Raw genomic sequence first — 8,387 nt, forward strand, 5'->3', positions numbered from 1 at the left:
CTCATATTACGCACACACTTGCACCACCCTCTAAGCTTTCTATAAGCTTATGCACGATTGATGCGTGCAAGTGACGCCAGGTCGCAGCTGTCGCTTCGCAGCAGTAGGACTGTGTAGTCTACCTTCAGGAGTTTCCGTTATTATCACTATCTTGTATTTCCCTTCATACACATTGTACTCAAAGTTTTTAATCATAGTGGATTTTGTGATGATGTTCCTGTGGTTATTGTTTATGGGTTATCTTATGGTTATGCTTATTATAAATCAAAATCATGTTAGAAATCCTCCTTATAGAATCCCAGGATCAGAACCTGGTGTATGGGTGCCGAGAACAGAGAATGGGGTACTATGGAGGCTGTCGGCACCGGATTCAGAGATCAGAAATTTTGTGAGCTAGGTTTCTGAGTTTGGGGCGTGAAAAAAGTTGGTATCAGAGCATAACATGGGAACAACTCAGGACAACATCACATATCTAGTATGAGTTTAAGTCAATTAGGTTCCGAGCATCTCAATTTAGTCCCCTAATGTACGTGTATTCGAGAGATTCTCAAGGTTAATTGGCGTCCTTTTTCTTTCCTATAGGACATGCCACCCAGGAGAGCGACCCGAGCGACTCCCGCTCTACCACCTGAGGCTCCCACTTTACCACCCGTGACTCCCGTTCCACCCCTAGAGATCCTTGCTCCCTAGCCTAAGGATGTCATTCCTCCACCTGAGACCAGTGCGGATCCGACCGTACCTGTGAGTGCCTCTCAGTTACAACAGATGTTGCAGGCTGTGACGGCTACGCTTTAGGGATAAGGCAGGCACCTAGTTGTTTCACTAGCTCAAGTAGAGCAGGAGCGCACGAGTGCCCTTCTTCGAGAGTTCTGATAGCTCGATCCTCTGCGTTTCTAGGGCGAGCTAGATCTGACTGCATCCGAGAGATGACGCTCTGATGTAGAGAAGATTTTTGATACTATGACATGTACGACCCAGTAGTGAATTTGGTTGGCCATATTTCTTCTCCAAGGAGAGGTCGTGCACTAGTGGACCTCCGTTACCCATGTTGTAGGGCCTGATTTCATCTGGACATGAGAGGATTTTGTGGACAGATTCAACCAACAGTACTTCCCTGACCACATTCATCAGTAGCGAGCGTTAGAGTTTAAGACCTTGGTGCAGGGAGACATGTCTGTGGCACAGTACGTAGCTCGTTTTGTGGCGCTATCGAGGTTCGTATCATATTTAGTTGATGATAAGGGGCAGAAGGCCCGCCGTTTTGAGAACGACTTGCGTTACAGTCTTAGAGGCCGTGTTATTGGGCATGAGCTCTTGACTTTTCAGGCGGTAGTGTGGAAGGCTCAGATTTATAAGATTGAGTGGGCCGGTGGGTAGAGCGATCGAGATCAGAGGAGAGGTCGAAAGAGGCAAACCCCTCCAGTAGCACCCAACATCATCGACAGCCACAAAGGTACCGGAGCCACCCACCTGCCAGAGCACCAATAACACCAGCGCCACCCCAGCAGCTGTTTATAGGGACTTGTTTTGGATGTGGTGGGACAGGGCATAGTGTGTATGAGTGCCACCACCCTCATTTACAGTAGTCGGCAGGACCACAATAGCCTCTAGCGTAACAGCGACCGCAACAGTGGCCTCCAGCGCAGCAACGACCATAGTAGCAGCAACCTCATCACAGCGACCGCAGCTACCTCAGCCACTAAGGCCCCACCAGCAACAGAGACAGCAGTACAGGACGCCACAGAGGCAGCAGCACCACCAGGGACCTCAGAGGGGACAGACACCTCCTCAGCCAGCTCAGGCTAGGTTCTACGCGGCCCAGCAGGACCTGCAGTCCTCTAGAGGAGTCATTGGGGTATACTCTTAGTCTTTACATGCATCGCCCGAGTATTATTTGATTTCGGTGCTTTGCACTCATTCATGTCTGAGGATTTTTGCCGATCGTCTGGATTATCGACAGAGTTTGCTCGAGAGGGATTAACCATATCGATGCTATTGGGGAAGACTACAATATTAGGCCGCTTCTGTTCGTCTTGCCCCGTGTTAGTGGGAGAGATTTTCTTGCCCGCCGACTTGTATATGCTACCGATGTCAAATTTCAACGTTATCTTGGGCATGGATTGCCGAGTACCATGCCTTGGACTGCTCTACGAGGACAGTCACGTTCTGTATACCAGGCTTACCTCAGTTTCAGTTCGTTGCAGAGCCCCGAGGAGAGCCATTGTCTTACTTGATGTCCTATGCCGTTGAGGAGCTTGTTGCTACTTGTATTGATCAGTTGCCGATTGTCTGTGATTTTCCCGACATGTTCCAAGAGATTCCGGGGTTGCCGCCTCATCGACATATCGACTTTCAGATAGATCTTGTGCCTGGTACCGCACCTATCTCGAAGGCCCTGTACCGTATGGCACCGATGGAGTTACGAGAGCTGCAGCGGTAGTTGGATGAGTTACGTGAATTGGGATTCATCCATCCGACTAGTTCTCTATGGGGAGCCCCGGTACTCTTCGTCAGGAAGAAGGATGCTCGTTGAGGCTCTGCGTGATTACCATGAGCTCAACCGGGTCATGATTAAGAACAAGTACCCACTCCCAAGGATAGAAGATTTATTTGATCAGCTGCAGGGTGCATAGTTCTTTTCAAAGATTAACCTGCGTTTCGTGTCCAAGAGGAGGACATCCCGAAGACAACTTTCATGATGCATTATAGTGATTTTGAGTTTCAGGTTATGTCCTTCGGACTGACCAATGCACCCGCGGTCTTCATGCAGTTGATGAATGAGGTCTTCCATCTATATCTCGATCAGTTTGTTGTGGTCTTCATCGATGATATTCTAATATATTCGAGGTCCCGTGAGGATCATATGTAGCATGTGGAGATCGCATTGTAGACCCTCCGTGCCCACCAGCTATATGCGAAGCTTGAGAAGTGTGAGTTCTGATAGGAGGTGAGGTTTCTCAGTCATGTGGTGACGAGGGAGGATGTCACAGTAGACCCCTCAAAGATTGAGGCAGTGCTTCAGTGGGGCCAGCCCATGTCTACGTCCGAGATCCGCAGTTTTCTTAGTTTGGCGGGATACTATTGACGTTTTATTGAGGGCTTCTCCTATATTATAGCCCCGTTAACCAGGTTGGCTCGAAAGGGCGTAGATTTTATTTAGAGCGACGCGTGTGAGCGATCATTTTTGGAGCTGAAGGACCGCCTCACGTCCGTTCCTGTCCTCACTCTTCCCTCTGGGAGTGACAGATCTGTTCTATTTACTGATGCTTCGTGTATTGGCTTGGGTGTTGTCCTGATGCAGCACGGGAGACTAGTGGCTTATACGTCTCGTCAGCTCAAGGTCCACGAGCTGAACTAGCCCATGTACGATTTGGAGCTGGCAGCAATCGTCTTCACATTGAAGGTGTGGAGACACTATCTCTATGGGGTCATGTTCGAGCTCTTCTCCGACCACAAGAGCTTAAAATACCTATTCTCTTAGTCCGAGCTGAACATGAGGCAGAGGCATTGGATGGAGCTCCTGAAGGACTATGATTTTGATCTCCAGTACCACCCAAGCAAGGAGAATGTGGTAGCGGATACCCTCAGCCGTCAGCCACGAGGCCTGGTGGCACACCTGATGATTCAGGAGTGGAGGATGCTCGAGGATATAGCAGATTATGACTTCGATTTTGGTCTGCAGTCTTCTATCGTTCAGCTATCGAGCCTGTCGATTCAACCCTCTCTTGTTGCAAGGGTGATCGAGGCTCAGCAGACAGATGAGTCATTACAGGATTACCGAGTAGAGGTAGCATCAGAAAGTCAGACAGATTGGTAGATTGGATTTAATGGTGGACTTCGCTTCAGAGGCCGATTATGTGTCCCGGATATTCCTGAGTTGCACAGAGACCTTATGATCAATCGTGGTATTCTATCCACCCTGGCTCGATGAAGATGTATCATGATATGAGGAGATAATATTTTTGGGCAGGGATGAAGCGCCAGATTACCAGTTATGTGACCAAGTGTGAAACATGCCAACGTGTTAAGGCCGATCATCAGAGACCCCCTGGTCCATTGCAGTCATTGAGCGTCCCGACATGAAGGTGGGAGTATGTGTTGATAAATTTTATCATGGGCTTATCGAGGACTCAGCGCGTGTCACGCCCCGAACTCGGAAACCGGGCTCACAAAATTCCCGATCGCCGAATCCGGTGCCGACAGCCTCCGTAGAACCCCATTCTCGGACCCCCGGTACCCATTCACCAGGTTCCGATCCTGGGAGACTACAAGGAGGGTTTCAAATCATCAGTCTGATTCATAATGAGCATAACAAAAGCATAACCCACAAACAATAACCATAGGAACACCACCATAAAATCCACTATGATCAAAAATATTTTGAGTACAATGCGACTGAAAGGGAAAATACAATGTAACAAAAGAAACAAAACTCCAGAAGCTCGGCTGCACGCTCCAACTACAGCGAGACTATGGCTGCGACTGCGTCCTGGTGTCACCTGCACGCATCAATCGTGCATAAGCTTATAGAAAGCTTAGAGGGAGGTGTAAGTATGTGCGCAATATAAGCGTGCTCAAAATGCAAGGTTAGAGTAATGCGGAATCATGGTGATGAGCACATGAATGCAATCAGCCGTACTAAGGCTATGCGGTGCAAGATATGAATGCTATCGGCCATAACACAGCCATACGATGTGAGATGCAACTCAAGCATGCCAAACCTCATCATATATCAGTACAGTTCTCATTCTGGATAATCACCGGGGTTCAATACACTCCAAATGGCACTGTCGCTCTCCTAGCCGCACAGTCCAAGTGAGCGTAAGAAACCTCACTATCCGCCTGGCCAATAGTCTGCCAATATCTATCTGGCACGTCGATAGCGGACCCATTCGCGAGCTGCTCAAACTCATCCTAGTATTGCCCCCTACCCTCGGGCGAGTAAGGCCACACTCATTTCCAACCGACCACGACACAGTGGGAGATGCGGCCTCCTGGTATTCGGCCCTCATGCGCTCATATATCCACTCGGTCTCGACGTTGGAGTCATCCTCTGGTACCATCGGGTTTAGGAATTTTCACCCAGGGACGTCTATGGCGCCCGTATGCTAGAACCAAATATTTTCGGTTTCCAATCCTGCCATCCACGATGTGTCTGTGGAGGACATGACCCTGATGTGGCTAGGGCATACAGTAACTACAATCACACAAATGCAAGTGCATGAATCACACTATCAGTCATGCAACAGCCCTGTATATACCATGCACTTATATGAGGCGACTCCGCCTATCAGGGAGCCCATAAACAGTCTATCCAAAGGTATATGCTATGATCGGTCACTCCTCACATCAGGCATACATATGGTGCGAATGATCATGAATCATGGATCTATACTAAACATGTATAAAGAGATGGGCTCTAGGTATAATGGAGATGGCCCTAGACAGCCTACTTACCACAATTATGGGCCTATCAGTGGGCCTTAGGGAGAGTTATAATGCGGACATTTAACCAACATTATCCATTCAATGTGGACATCAAACCAACATTGCTCCCAAGGGATGGCCTTCCATGAATTACATATTGTAATGGGCCTTTTGTACATCTAATTGGGCCTTGACCCAAGGACCCAAATACATCAAATGGGCTACATAACATGAGCCCCATATCTATATCAAGGTGGGCCTCAATGGGCCTCATAATATGGGCCTAATACAAATCAAGGTGGGCCTCAACAAGGACCACTAATGCATGAAGATGGGCCTCCATAATGGGCCTTAAATTATCTCCAAAACAGTTGGACAGTTGGATGAAACACATGCATTATGATGGAGCCCACACTAATAGAGGGTGTGGTTTACAATACTTACATAAGTGGGGCCCACCAAAGTGCTCATTTTCCACCCAGCTTAAGGCCCAATATAATGTTTATTTTCCACCCAACTTAAGGCCCAACATAATGTTTATTTTCCACCCAACTATTCATAGGGTCATGTGGACCAGGTTAGAGCCCACTGTATATATATATATATATATATATATATATATATATATATATATATATATATTTATATATATTTATCATCCAATCTATCCATAAGGTCACGTGGGCCTGGATAGGGCCCATTGTGCTATTCATTTGACATCCAAACTATTCATAAGGTGATATGGGCCTGGATAGGGCCCACTGTAATATTTATTTCCCATACAACCTGTTGATGGGGTTGTGTGGGCCAAGGGCCCACTGAAATGTTTATGTCTCCTGTTCACAGGGCCATGCAGCCAGGGAGGGGCCCACCGCAATGCTTATTTGCCATCTAACCTGCGTGTGCAGGGAGCCCACTGTGATGTTCGTTGACGTCCAACCTGTTTATAAGGTCACCAGGACCTGGGGTGAATGTGGGACCCACCGAAATGTGGTTCACAAATCCAGCCCATCCATTATGTGGGTCCCATCTAACTGACGGTCCAGACCAAGTTTCAGCAACATTCAAAACTCAGGTAGGCCCCACCAAGTGATTTTATATGTTTTGGTACGTCTTCACATGATTTTAAATGGTATGGCCCACAAGAGTTCCGTATAAGGCTGATTTTTGGGATGGACGGCTAGTCCGTAGGGACCCATCAAATACACGGTGCTGATGGTCGAACGCATCAAAGTGGGGCCCACAGCTGGGGCCGTGAGCCCCAGCTCGTCCGTCCGTCAGCGGTCAGCGGGCAGTGGTAGCAGCAGCGTCAGCGCTGCTGCCTCCCTTGTCTACTATATTTTATTTTTTTGGAAAAATAGTTTTTCTGCGGATTTTCTATGATAGGGCCCGCTTCAGTCCGATCCGTCCCAGCCATAGGATTCTACGACTCATGATCGATGAAATGAGACCAATATGCAATGTGTTGTTGGCGAATGGAAGGGTCAAAGTGGGTTTCAATGGTGATACGTCTATTTCTTACGGTATGGCCCGCTCGAGAACCGTATTGGTTCCAAAATTTTGCTCAACGCCTAAAATAATCCAAGAAAGAGGATAGACGGCTTGGATTAAATACCTGAATCAAGGTGGGGCTTGCATGAGAGGCTCACCATTTCTTTCCCTCTCTCCTTTATTTTTATCTTTTTCCTTAAAGTACCCACCCTTGCCCTTACACTTCACTTGCCAACGTCCAGCGTCCCCTGGACGCTGGACGACATATCTGATCACATTGCTATGGTGGGTCCCACGTAGATGTGGCCCACCATCATATGTGCATATAATATATATTATATTATATATTATATATATATTATATAAAATATAACATATATATATATTATATTTATTTTTTTTAAAAAAAGCATTGGGCCACCCAAACAATGGATGGTGTGGATCATCACCTGCAATAGAGTGGGCCACACCGTCTGATGTAGATGGACGGGATAGATGTAACACATATTGGTGGGATCCACACCATTACAAAGGAAGAGAGAGAGATAGAGAGAGATATACGGTGAGATAGAGGGACCCCGCCACTATTGGCCCTCTTGATTCAATCACATACATCCAAATGGGTCCCACCAACAAGTGGGCCCTAAAATTTGAAATAATGGCAAATCACTCACCTTATCTTCCTTCTTCTTGGTCCCTTAGATTCCAATGCTCCTTAGCTTCAACTTTGATGGATGTTGATGGACTCTTGATGGTGGGGATGAGAGATGAGAGGGTGTAGATGGAAGATGGAAGGTGGGCCACACTTGAGAGGGAGAGGAAGCTTGGACGTTTGAGGTTTGGGGTTGCTTGGAGATTTTGAGAAATGAGGGAGAGAAAGAAGATATGGATGGGTGAGGTGAGGTGATGGAGTGATTGGTTGGGTTGAAAAATTGTAAAAGGTGTATGGTTGTTGTTGAAATTTAGAAAAGAGGAGTGGGTGAGGTGGAAAGAAGGTGGACTTTTGAAAAAAAGAGGGAATGGGTTGATGTACTTGAGGTATGGTTGCATTTATGGTTGATTGATGGGACTAATTGTGTAGAGATTTCCTCAAAATCCGCAACGCGCTGTGTTTCTTCGGAATAAACGCTGATCGGCATCTTCTTGCCTGGGTATCGGTTCGGTGCGCAAGTCACGGCGTTAGAACTGCGGCGACGACGCGATCACCAAGACATAAGTTTCGGATCGAGCCGACGTCGGTGTGCGGGACCTGGCTTAGGATCGTGCGCAAACGCCGGATACGGTGCGAAGGTTACCTAAATTTGACCGGAAGGACCGCGGAAGCCAACGGAATAGTATGGATTAGGACACGGGTCTTACAGCGCGGTCACGGCGCCACCTAAGTTGTTGTGGATCGTTTAACGAAGTCGGCACATTTTCTTACGATGCGTGTGACTTGGCCTTTGGACCGGCTTGCGAGGTTATTCATC

The sequence above is a fragment of the Magnolia sinica genome, chromosome 7 (assembly GCF_029962835.1).
Source record: "Magnolia sinica isolate HGM2019 chromosome 7, MsV1, whole genome shotgun sequence".
Taxonomy (NCBI): Eukaryota; Viridiplantae; Streptophyta; class Magnoliopsida; order Magnoliales; family Magnoliaceae; genus Magnolia; species Magnolia sinica.